Source organism: Leptonotus elevatus, chromosome 8, assembly GCF_054856555.1.
Source record: "Leptonotus elevatus isolate MCC_2025b chromosome 8, RoL_Lele_1.0, whole genome shotgun sequence".
Taxonomy (NCBI): domain Eukaryota; kingdom Metazoa; phylum Chordata; class Actinopteri; order Syngnathiformes; family Syngnathidae; genus Leptonotus; species Leptonotus elevatus.
Genome location: NC_141246.1, coordinates 21,233,473 through 21,247,089, shown reverse-complemented (window position 1 = coordinate 21,247,089; position 13,617 = coordinate 21,233,473). Strand labels below are relative to the sequence as shown.

The following is a 13,617-nucleotide window of genomic DNA, read 5'->3' as shown; positions in this document are numbered from 1 at the left end:
ATTTAGCCTACAAGCACGTTCGAACGTATTTGTGAGTATGTTCGAACGTATTTGCAAGTATGTTCGAACGTATTTGCAAGTATGTTTGAGCGTATTTGCGAGTATGGTTGAACATATTTGTGAGTATGTTCCAACATATTTGTGAGTATGTTCCAACATACTCGCAAATATGTTCGAACATACTCGCATATATGTTCATACTCACCAGCCAAAAATGTTTACTCCACATTGGCAGCTCTACACTTCTGTACCTTTCAGCATCATAAATGAATGCTGTAAATATTTGCTCATTATTAGAAGCATGTGTCATTTTTGCTGTGTTGTGCCATTGTTTGTGGTCAAGATGTAGCAGTAAAAACTAGCATATTTGAGAGTCAAGTCATCTTTATTGATATAGTGCTTTCTGTCACAAAATTCCCTCACTATTTGAATTGAACCATTTATTAATAATTTATCCATCCATTCATTTTCTATACTGCTCATTGGGGTCACCACCAGTGAGCTGGAGCCTATCCCAGCTGACTTTAGGCAAAAGCACATGGACAATTTAGACCAGGGGTGCCCATGTAAGTCTGGTTTTCGAGAGCCTTAGGCCCCGTCCACACGAAAACCAGTTTCAATGTATCCTCACAAGTTTCTTACAGTTTAGGCCGTTTGTCCACACGACGGCGCGGTTTCGGAGCTTGAAACCGATCACTTTTGAAACCGACCTCCAGAGTGGAAAGATTTCAAAACGCGCCCCGTACGCGTCCGTCTGGACACCATATGCAGGATACTCCTCCAGTGATGATGTAATGTTCGCAGCTCATTGACGACGCATTGTCGCACATTGATGACGTATGCGGCAATTCTCGCGTGACTGCGCGCGAACCGTCAATCTGTCAACAACAATTGCGGATAGGCGTGTCATAGTCGTTTTGCGCAGCCTCCTTAGCTTGCTTATGCTTTTGCAGCAAAATATTTTGCTTCTTTATTCCCACGTTCATCAATCGGTGTTGTACTTGAATAACCCGCCATTGTCACTTCTCCTGTGTTTGTCTTTTCCATGTTGTTTTGATACATGCAAAGCCATGTTTGTTCTGTAGATTGCAATAAAGTTAGAAAAAAAAGTGTTTGTCTTCTTCGCTGATTTTTCTTCTACGCTTTCCGTTAACTCCCTGTGGCTGCGCTACAGCGCCACTCCAGACTTGGCATATACATTACAGCCGTTAAACGTCTTCAGCGTCTTCTTTTGGACACACCTGATTCATATGATCAGATAATTATTAGGTTTCTGCAAAGCTTGCTGATGATCTGATCATTTCACTGAGGTGTGTTGGAGGAGGGAGACATCCGAGACATCCGAGACATCTTAAACAGGCTGGGCCGAACTTGGGTACTCCTGGACCAAAGCCATAGCTGGTTAATATTTTATTTTGAAGCAATCTTGTGGCACGTTAGTGACATACATAGATGTCTTGTGTATGGAACACTAGATGGCGCCTAGACTTAGAGAATTGGAGCGACTGAAGAGTGGCTGCCATCTTGAACCGGGAGTCCCGCAATGGTCTTCATTTGTTTCTATTGGTGCGGTTCGGAAGATGGATGGGTGGATGGATGAAGACTTTAAGCATGAGCACAGTTGGGAGAAAAAATAATCAGATTTATTGAATTTGAAGCCAATTTCATGTACTTTTTGTTGTTGAAAACATCAGCACAACATATTTGATCTATATTTGGTTAGTTTCATATTTATTCACAAATGAATACTAATGTCCAGTGTAGTTTTATTTGTGGGGGGGGGGTACAAATTATTGACCAATCGAGTGTTGAAAACAGCTTACTCTCTTTGATGAGGAAATGTTAATTTCTTTTAGGTCTCCTGACGATTTTCAAGGTACAGGGATTCCACCAGACACCCAGCAATATTTTATATAGTATACAATACCTTAGGATTCTTTTGATGAAGTAGCATATAAAATAAATATAAAAGTACAATGTGGCAATCATGCCACAATGATTGAAAAATAAACAAGTTTGATTAATTGATTTAATTTTGGATTTCAAACATTGTTTTTTGGCACTAGAATCCGTGAAATAGCACCGCTTTAGTCATCTTTTGTTGAGTGCTGCCGCTTTCTAATTGTAGCTATTTTAGTTTTGAAATATGGTGCAGTCAAATTTTCAGAAATGTAGACATGACCAGTGACAACGTCAGTATCATATTGTGAAGTCATAAGTAATGAAAGGTCCGATTATAAAATTACCCATGTGTCTGGTATCACAACAAGATGTCTGATGTTTGGGGCGATCTGGGTCAAAATCGGTTAAGAATTTGATGAGCTATGATTATTGGCGCCAAACACAGTTACCTCAATTCAAGTGAATGCAAGAGATGCCCGTGGACTCCCGGTTCAAGAAGGTGGATTGGTCTGCAAGTCCTAAACCAGCCGATGCTTCCTCTCGTGGTTATTTATCTCTGTAGTGGGGGGAAACGACCTATGACCTCTGACCTATGAAATGAAGAGAGGAGCTTCATTTAGTCAGGCCATTGCCTTGTTTTGAAGAAAAAATGTTCTACCACCATCTTGTGGTAACTATAAGGAATTGCAAGGTTTTGGTGTGGGTGGTTCACTGCATTTCATAACTATTGCCAAATAAATAATTTGCAATTAAATAAAGTTAATTTTATTTGAATACTTAAAAAAATAGTATTACTCTAATTACAGTAAGGGGGTTGCAAATAACGTGGGTGCAAATAACTTAAGTCTTTTGCTCAAGAGTTTACGCTGACTTTTTTATTTGGCTGTGCTAACATGAAAAAGAAAAAAAAACAAATACCGTAATTTGAAAAAAGAAACACATATTAATTTGTCTTTTTCTGATAATGAGTTGTTGCATTGGTTTGAGTCACAGTGACACATTTCACTACTGCAAAAAACATTGAATATTATAATTTTTTTAAATAATGGAAGAGAGGTCTGATGGTCAGAATAATTTGTCTGATGGTGTAATATTTGCTGTAGCTCTTTTTTTATGATGGCTTAAAAGCTTTTATGAACAGGGTTGCACATATGCGTATGTGTCATTGATTAAAAACAAAATGTTTCAACAATTGGAAGTAAGACATCGGCAAAATAATGGCAAACATCTGATTTTGTCCGTTATGTATAAGGAACAAAAAGGAAGAAAAAAAAGAAGTTCTCAAGCAGTTTGGTATTTTAAACTTTTGAGAATAACGTTTCATTTACAACAGCTATACAGTTACATTTTGTCTCAGAAGAGAAGTGCATGTTTTGGGGGGAGGGGGAGCGGGTTGTTTTTCTTTTCTTTTTAAAATGCTTAAAATTTCATGGGGTGAGGGACAGAAAACGTCCTCCGATTTTGGAACTACCTCAATAAAAATGTGCCCTGCTATTGACTGGAAACCAGTCCAGTGTGTACTTCAGCTACCCACGCCACGACCCTAATAAGAACAATAACAAATGGATATATGGGTGGACAAAAGCATCATCACTGTATGTAACCTCTTTATAAACATTCTATTAGTCCTTCTTAAGCGTACCCTATTCGGTCATGTACTGAACCACACAGAAGTCATTGGATTACTTTTGGGCAGTTTTCATGCAATCATTAACTAAGGAAATGTGCATTGATTTCAGAAAGAAACCCCAAAACGCCAAAAAGCAAACCATTATTAAAGGCCACAGAGTAGACACTGTTGAGAGATCTAAATATATTGGGACAATCTTAAGCAATAAATTACATTTTACATTTTACTTGCCACTCAGACAATCTTAAAAAAAAAGGGGGGGGGGGGGCAACGACGACTGTCCTGTCTGAGGAAACTTTCCAAGTTCCACATTGATAAGTCTTTGATGATTTTATTTTATAAATCATACATTGAATCTATGTTGACTTTCTCTCTTCTCTGCTGGCTTGGCAACCATAACACCAAATCAAAAGGCTGAGCAAAATAATTACTACAAGCCGTAAAATATTGAGAGTTCATCAAAGCTCACTTACAGATTTGTTCAACAGGCAGCCAACGAGGAAAGCCAATACTGTTCTTTCGATTGACTCCCATCCTTTATATCTTGAGTTTGAGATGTTGCCAACTGGATCTCGGTTTAAATTTCCGAGGATTAAAAGCAACAGGTACAAGCATTTATTTGTCCCTTCAGCCATTTCTCTCTTGAACTCCGGTCGGGAGAGTTGTACCTGATTGATTGACAATTTTTATTTATTTTTATTGAATTGCTTGATTTGTTATGAGTATGCTATTTATACAGAAATTGCTGTTTGCATTGATTGCACTTTCCTATATGGGCGTTGCTTCGGTCGTGTTGATTCTTGTGCCAGTATACACTGTATTATCTTAAACCTTCGATGCTCTTATTTCTTTATGTTTTGTTTGTCTTAAATGTTGTTCACTGCTTGCTGCAACAATAGTTAGTAATAAAAGTTGAACTTGAACTTGAACTTAAATCACTATCTATATTAATTGTAAAATGCCCAATGAAAAGAAGAGGAGAAGTAAGGAACTTTTTGTGCAACAGCGTCATCTGGTGTAGCACAGCTCGAATTCCATCACCAAAATATTAGCATAGTTGAGGACGCTTACATGATGACGGCATATGATATACACGGATTGTGTGCAGCCTGCAGCGTCATCTTGTCTCATATGAATATACCAATATACATTAATCTTGGTGCTTTTTCAAATTTGTTTTCAACATATGATTTTTTTAACAACCAGTGTCAGGCATCTCCAACATTATTTGTTGATAAAAAAAAAAATGTTTAGGCTACTCGTACAAATTAAACTACCCTGCCATGCAGCTTCCTCAGCTTATTTTGCTGTTGGCTCAATTTCATATTAATTTCCATGAAAGTCTGGTAGGTTTAATTACCTTTCCTCACCCAGCCTGTTCAAACTGTGCACAACAATGCACACCAAAACAAAGGCAGACTCCAGTGAATACTAATGTTATATTGTGTTGGCAGGAAGTGAACAGGGCAAGTTTTTGCCAGATACTTTGTGGATTCATGTGCATGGACGTGTGTTTACAGATTGTTCTCCTCTGATAATAATAATAATAATAATAATAATAAGGCCTTTTATTTATAATTCCCTTTACATCGCAAGATCTCAAAGGGCTACAAGTAGAGAAGGAAATGGCTTGCTTGCTTTTTTTTGTTATAAAAAACATTTAGAGGAGGGACCATAGGTTCTGCTAAAAATAAATGTCTTAAGAGTTATTTTAAAACATTCAACAGATTGTGAGTGATTTCACTCCAAGACTAGTGACAGTGATTGAAAGGAATATTGGAACCAGAAAAGGTGATGCTGGTTATGGGTGATGATTTGGTCTGGTGAGGAGAGCCAACCAGGAGGGCTTCGGTTTTGGAGCTGTTGAGTTGGAGAAAGTTGTGCTCCATCCATATCTTTATCTCCTCCAGACAGGTGTGTGAGTTGTGACAGGGAAGACGGTGATGAAAAGGGCGGGGCCTAGCAATGGAATGAAAAACCATGGCGGCTGATGACCTGGCCATGGAGAATGAGGTAAAGAGTGAAAAGGATGGTGCCAAGAACCGACCCCTGGGTAACACCGCAGGTGACAGTGTGTAGGTTTGATGTAGAGTGGCCCAGGCATATGTATTCTGTCCGATTTGTGCAGCTGAGGGCAGTGTCAGTGAGTCCAGAGGTGTGGTGGAGCCGGTTGAGTAGGATGCCATGGTCGCTTGTGCCAAAGGCAGCGGATAGGTCCAGGAGGATGAGGAGGGAGGGAGAATCATTAGTGACTCTTACCAGTGCCGTCTCTGTGCTGTGGGTGAGGCGGAAACCAGACTGGAATTTTTCATAGAGGTTTTTCAGTTGTAAGTGTTTTTGAAGGTGGATGGCGACTACTTTCTCAAGCACTTCAGAACTGAAGGGGAGATTATAGATGGGCCTGTAATTTGAGAGGACCTCTGAGTCAAGGGTATGTTTTTTGAGAAGTGGTGTGACGATTTCCTTCTTTAAAACAGAGGTTACATGACCGGTTTGAAGATAGTGGTTTATAATGGAGGTGATCAGAGGACTTATAACAGTGATATTCTCCTGACTACCATTAGTTCAAATTTGTCCCCTTACTAAAGTATACTTCCAGTTTACTTTTTTTTTTACTTTTTGGAAGTATACTCCACCAAGTAAATGTTAAGTGTACTTGTAAGTATACTAAAACATATACTAAAAGTTTACATACTGTAGTACAGTAATGCCCAAATCCGGTCCTCGAGAGCCCCTAGCCAGCCTGTTTTCCATGTTTCCCTCCTGCAGTGCAGCTGTGTGAGACAGCATTTTAGCTTCCGGTCGGCATGTAAACGCAAATAGTGACAACATGGGAAATGTGTTCAGACTCAAAACCGAGTTGACGTTAAGCATAGGCCGACTGGAGCAGTAAAAGTAAACACATAGTGAAAATTATGAAAAGAGAATTTAAATGAATGAACTGGTTTTAAAAGGTGAGTGACATCGGTAACATGGATGATTAATCTCTTATATTTGGCCAATTGCTGCTTGTGCATGTTCTAATTTGTGTGTTTGACTGTTTGTGCCAGCCAATAAATGGTTGAAAATGTGCTTTGAACACAAAGCAAATAAATAAATAAATACAACAAACCTAACATAACTCGAAAAAATGCTCAGGTGGGGCACTCGTAAGTCAAGGTACCATACATATACCATATATTCAACATTTGTGTACATTACATTTCCCGGATTTTCCTTGAATTTACTGATTTAAATGAATACAATAAATTAAATGTAACAAATATTGAACAGATGTATATACATCACATCTTTAAATGGTGAGCATGATAAATGAAACATGCAACCGGTAATGTAATGAGTGCTTAGATTATAAACTTGCGTCATACTCAGAGTTAAATACAAATGAATGCTCTTTGTCACATTACTTCAAGGGTAACATAGGCCAGTACTGCTGGTGTTGGCATGGCAACTGCACCAACATGGTCTGCCTTGCTCCAACTCTGCAAACATGCTTGTTAAAATGCCATTAGGCTTTAATGATGTGACGTCACTGAGGTGGACAAAAACAGCAATTCAGAAGCTCTGGAGGATTTTTCCCCCCCCCCATTTACTTTTCGCTCAAATAATTCTACTTTCAGAGCTAAGTAAGGATGTTGTCAATTAATAGCCAAGGCAGGGCCACTCAATTTATATAGAACATTTGATACACAATGTGCTTTAAATGATTAAAAGCACATTCAAAATCATTTAAAAACAAAGAACTAAAGACTAAAGAGTAAATATGTGATTAATGCACTCTATGATACTTTGCGCATCTCATAGTTTAATGTAATCGATGAGAATAAGTTGAGTTATCCTCTCTTAAAGTTATAAAACAATGCGTACATTGTAATAGTACCTTATAAAAATGCTTTGACATTATATGGGTCATTACAGGACGGGGGACAATTTAGGCAACATATTTTTGAAAACAGATTATTTTATTATTATTATTATTATGAAAACACATAATAAACAGTCATAAAAAAATTATATGTCCATCTGACGGCCAACAAGGTTTTTATTTGAAGGTCTGTGTGTGTGCTGTGAGTGAGACACAACTTCAGAGCATAATTACTACAAATTAAAATATGCCTGCAAGAACTAAATGTTAACAATCACAAGTGAGGATATCAACAAAACGAAAGAAAATGTCAGTGTGTCACAACAAAATATTTTCATATTCTAACTAATATGCAATGATTTAAATACTCTACTGTTCATTTGTTTCGCTGATCTTTAAGTGTCATGATTTGTGCTTTGTTTGGTTAGATTTTTGGGTGTCATGTTTACCTTATCTGCCTTTGTCAATGTCCCGTCAAGTTTTATCATGTCCACCTGTGCTTGTCATCACGGTCCCTTGTGTCATCCAATCAACTTCCTCAGCCACGTGTATCTCGTCAGTTTGTGTGTATTTATGCTGCATTCGAGGAAGCTGGGAAGTCGGGATTTTCTGACTTCATACCAACAAGCATACACGGGAACGCCCCTTTGAACTTGAAAAACAGGGTGGTGAGACCCTGACTGTGTCCGAATGTCCACCCTTGTTCCCTAAGCCCTCATTCACTACATAGCCCCGCACACTATATAGTGACCTAATATATAGTGCCCTCAATCTTTTTGGCAATTCGGACAGCCAGCTCACGACTTTCTCCTCGTCGCATATCAAGTGACCATCGAACTTGTCATGACTCGTGGCACAACGGCGCATAAATCTCCGACTATTTATTGTGAATGAAAATCTTTAAAAAACTGCACTTTATTTCCTTTGATGTACATATTTTGAACTAAAACGAATTAATTATTTCCGTAGCATATAATGCATCGCTTTGATTCCCACGCTTGTGTTGTCGCTAGCACCATGTTTTTTTTTATATTCGCAATGCATTGTGGTCTATATCAACCCGGTCGAGTGAACATCGATGTTCACTACTTTTAAGAGTGCATTGTGGGTAATTTTGAGTGCCCTACATTTTCGCTCCCTGGACATTCGGACACGACTACAAAATGGTGTGACCCCTCAGTAGGGCACTATAGGGAGTGAGGTGCACATTCGAACACAGCCCCTGACTTCACTTGCCGGTTTAAATATGATGTCACTCAACAATAACGAACTCTGTACAGACACAGACCGTGAATGACAAAACATAATTTACACGGTTATAAACCTATTTATCTATTTATTTATTATAACATTAATGTATTTATTCTTTTTTTATTTTAAGAGAGCTTAGTATTGTTCATTCGGTAACTTTACCGATTAGACACGTCATCATTGCTCTCTCTCTTTTTTTTTTTTATTACACTCGCACGCACGCACACGCACCCACACGTGCACACACACACACACACATTCACACGAACATGCACATACGCACATACAAAATACAAAATATTTTATTTATTCAAAAAAAGTCACTTTACGTAACGCAAGGGGATTTCAACTGATTATATTAACCAGAACAACCAATTATCTGAATCAGCCATCTTTGTTGTTTACATTAGCTTCAAACGCTTTGAGGTCGTAAGTGTGAGATTCCTAGTGGGATATGTCCAATTTCCCCTTTTCTTTGAATGCAGCATTTGTTCCATGCTTTCTTTCAGTCCATGTTGGTTCATTGTCCATGCCATGTCCATGCCACGGCTTCTTCCTTGTGTGTTTGTTACTTTCAACCTCATTTTGGCCTCTGCTAATATTTGCTCTCTCTCTCTGAAATACTTAAGTACTTTGTTGGCCTTTTTGTTTCTGTTCAATAAAATAACTTTTGAGCCCATATCTGCCACCGCATTTGGTACCATCCCTCTACAAAACTTGACACTAAGTATAGTGCATATATTGAGAGTAAAAACCTTCTCATAGTGCACTAACATCCAGTCCCGGTGGAAAACATTACTCATTTGGAGATATGTGATATAAACAATAAGCTTTCTTGACATTTAAAAACAAATGTGGTGGAAATACTGTACACAAGGCCAGGTAAGGTGAACTCTGACCTACCTCATTTGTTTCAAACCATTTACTGTATATTCTCTTATTATGCTGGATCGCATTTCTAGTCATATTGGCACCAATGTCTTGTTTAATTAATTATAAATTGTCTTTTTTTATTGTTATTATTATTATTTCTTCTTTCATAACATGTGCTGTGTGTTTATCGAGCTCTGATCAGAGAAGCACCCCAATAGGTCCACATTGTGTCAATTTGAAGTTTGTATATTAATAAATTATTGTTTCTTTTTTTTCTTTATTTTTGTTTTTTAAATAGCCCAGAGCTAATTTCACTCTTAAATCCCATGACACGTGGATGGTCCTTGAATAAAAAGTTCAGTTACAGCAGTGGATAATACATACCATGAATGAGTTGATCTGAGAGAAAATGGGCTGTCCCAATGCACACTTTATAAATGGAACTGTGCACTGACTCCAGAGCCTGATCTGGTTGACCTGAAAGTTTTTGTATATTTTATGTGTAGGCTACTCCTGTAAAAGGGGGTGGGGCTAGGCGATGGTGAGTTGGTGAACTTCATAAGCGAAGACAGAATGCATGTGAAACATTTTCTCAGTCACGCTCGTATTTCTTTACCATAGTGGTACACTTTTGGTTTTCTTTCTAAACATTTCATAGCTTGTTTATATTTTTGATGGGTTGAAGCTACTGCCCAGCTTATTATATTGTATGTTATATGGAGTATGATCATTGAGCAGTTAATGGCCTACATGTGGCGGGAAACGTACTCTGGACATCAGCCACACTGATACATGTGTCATGCTGTGGGGATGCTTTTGGTCCGGAGGGACAGGTAAGCTGGTTTGAAATGGTGCGAATCTGGATAGAGCCAATACAGGGCAAACTTGGACGAAGACCTGTTGGAGTCAGCGAAAGATTTGAGACTGGGGCAGGGGCAGTGGCGTGCTAAAGTATGGGCCCGAGCACCTACGTCGACAATCATTTATCAAGGCGCGTCAAATGATAGGAAGGGGCAACTATAGCGTCCATACGTTTGAATATTTATTTTCTTGTAGCCTAAATATAGCGTATACATGTAGGCTGAGAAACTCTGTGTATCAGCTGGGAAGATGCAAACTTCCCACTGCTTGTACAGCGTTGAATGCACTGCTGTAGGAGCCATCGTCGGTGCGGCAGGTCAGCTTCTTGCCCCAGGGCTCTCTGTCCGCTGGGCCAACCAACCACTGCTGTCCTCACTGCCAGGTCGTCTAAGAAATATATTTAGATTTAGCTAAATGTCTGAAAACTATAGTACGACCAGTCGTCACAAAAATTCACATGCACATCCTGTCACGGTTTTGTGGTAGAATCTGAGATGTGGACCCAAAGGAAAGGAGGCACAGTGACTAGGCAGAGGGAATGTGTAAATGTGGTGAGTTTATTGAATTAAGGTAAGGAGGTGAGCAGGCAACTATGAGACAACGTGACTGGACTGGACTGAACAGAGTTTGATGTGACAGAATCGGACTGGACATGACGTGAATTTAATTGAATTGACTTGACATGGCTGGGCTTGGTGTGGCAGGACTTGCACTTCCTTGCTCTTGACTAGACTTGTACTTTACTTTACTTGCACTTGTCTTGGAGTGACTGGACGAGACGTGAATGGACTTGACGGGGCGTGGCTGGACGAGACATGACCGGAACAGACTTGGCTTGGCGTGACAGACTAGACGACACTGGACTTAATGTGAAGTGAAGTGGCTGTGACTTGACCTTGGCTGGAAGTGGCTATGACTTGAACGTGGCTGGAGGTGGCAATGACTTGACCTTGGCTGGAAGTGGCTGTGACTTGAAGATGACTGGAAGTAGCTGTGACTTGACGATAGTGATGGCAAACTCGAAACTGTGTTTCGGTACGTACCGCAACGCAGGCGGAACTTGTGATTCGAATCACTGTTTATTACTATTATTTACTGTTTATAGTATATTTTGCTGTAAAAAATAGATAAATAAAGAAAAATAAAGAAAAAACAACATATTCACAGTCTAAACAGAGTAAACTACACTTGGAAGACAGTAAAATATATAAAAACATAAATTAAATTAAATCACTACAAGGTTGCGGAACGATAGCAGAAATGTCACGTAGGAAGACAGCCTATACATCTCGGTGTCATTTTTTATCTCCTTTTGGACACATTGGCAATAAGCTCAATATGGATTACCCGTGGCACAGCTCAAGTGATACAGTGGTTGACTCCCATGCTGAACTTCGCGGATTTCCTCCTCATCCCAAGAGTGATTATTTATTTATTTTTTTCCCTTTAATATTCTACTCTCTTCCAAGTGTGAAGTTTGCTCTGTTGAGTGGTCCCGAATATATATTTTTTACTGAGTGCAATTAAATGTGTATTGGCGCATTGCAAGCAACGCATATGTGCATTCCGCCACCTACTGTACACAAGAGTGTGTAGCACTCATGTCAACACCTACAAAAAAGCTTATTAGTCATCCTCTGCATCCTGTGTTCCATTACACCTCCAACTGATTCGAAACGTCACGTGACCATATTGATCATGTCATCCTTGACAATTTACTCTGGCTGCTGATTCATTATCCTCAATCAGGGGTGCTCAAGTTTGTTCTTCGAGAGCCCCTATCCAGCCTGTTTTCCATGTTTCCCTCCTGCAGCACGGCTGAATCTAATGATCAGCTAATCGGCAAGCATTGCAGAAGCCTGATAACGATCCTGATCATGAATCAGGTGTGTTAGTGGAGAGAAACACGGAAAACAAGCTGGATAGGGGCTCTCTCGGACCGAACTTGAGCACCCCTGTCCTAAATGATAAAATGTCAAATGGCTAATGAGTGGTGTGGTTGGCTTTGGTTGGCGAAGTGGTGCCAATTACGCTTGCCTTCGGGATGAGAGTTACACCCAGGGTGTGTGTGCGTGTGCGTGTGTGTTTGAGAAATGAAAACCCATTCAATGAATGAATAATTGTGAAGTCCTAAAACATTGTCACCTCCACAAAATCCAAAATATTGCTTTTACATTTTCACATCTTGAAGAGGGCATGAATAGGGATGTGTTATGTTTTGGTTCTGTGGGGTTGGGGTTTTGTTTGATTTTGGGTGTCTTTTGTCTGTGTGATCAGTGTTTTGTTGTGTGTTCCTTGTCTTTCTCCTTGTCTTGTCAAGTGTAACCACCTCCACCTGTGTGTGTGTGTGTGTCTTCCTTAGGTCCCGTGCAGACGGAAGCAAAGCTGGCTATATATATGTATTTATATATAAAGAAAAAAATATATATACTCAAAGATATTAAAATTCATATAAAACATTAAAATCAAACCGATACACATGTTCGGGGAAAAAAGGAGTAGAAGGAAGTATACACTACTCATTCATTCAGTAATGATCATGAAATCGAAATAACTGGAACGATGGCTTTTATATTTTCAGAAGTGGAAGTTTATATGAATTTTGGTGACGTTTGGTCACGGTTTTCAGACTATGTGTGAAGCGTTTTTACACCTGCAAAGTCAGTGGTTACAGTCCTCTACTGGATTCTCGTTGGCCGTAGCTATATAAAAAGTAAACTCTTTTGCCATATCTAAAATATTTATGTTGCACCATAAATGTTTATTGAGTCGTAAATAAACACCCTCCAAAAAAGGAGATATGCACTGAAAAACGATGTGGACTAAATACTCTGTAAGCTTCCTCTACCTCTTCCTGTACAGTCCTCTTTACAGTGACTATTATTGTCTATGTCATTATTGAATGCTGCATGTGTCATGATGGTCAAGAAGAACTCTTGCAATTAGCAAGAGTGTTTCTATTGTAAAGAGAATCCTGTTGGACCAGTTTTTGCTTATTTTAGCCTAACCTTGTAAAATCAACCTCGCTTCTTGATCTGCCGCATGTGTTTGTAGAGCAGATATGGTAAGCATGAAGTTATTATTCCAGTAATGAGTTTTGTCAGCACAGATGCTGTTTTCCCTGACAGTTTCCTCATGTGACACCAGTTTGAACAAGTTTACAACTGTCCAGGATGTTGGCACTAACTGGACCAGATGAACTCCTTCTCAGGTTACTCATGTTTTGCATTTATTC

General features: G+C 39.2%; 1 protein-coding gene and 1 long non-coding RNA gene across 3 annotated transcripts in view; one reads left to right on the top strand and one right to left on the bottom strand.

Annotated features, from left to right (window-relative positions):
- The window catches only part of pecam1b (platelet and endothelial cell adhesion molecule 1b), a 25,786-nt gene extending 24,719 nt beyond the window's left edge, over positions 1-1,067 (top strand). For both annotated transcript variants that reach the window (XM_086082717.1, XM_086082716.1), the window contains one exon: positions 1-1,067. This exon is cut by the window's left edge and continues 461 nt beyond it. The gene's annotated coding sequence lies outside the window, so the exon portion shown is untranslated.
- Positions 1,068-1,340: 273 nt separating this feature from the next.
- LOC147170191 (uncharacterized) lies at positions 1,341-7,980 on the bottom strand. Its single transcript, XR_015095799.1, has 3 exons — positions 7,847-7,980; positions 2,352-2,492; positions 1,341-1,603 (listed from the first exon to the last, which is right to left on the bottom strand). It is a non-coding gene; the product is annotated as an uncharacterized LOC147170191 (long non-coding RNA).
- Positions 7,981-13,617: the final 5,637 nt, after the last annotated feature.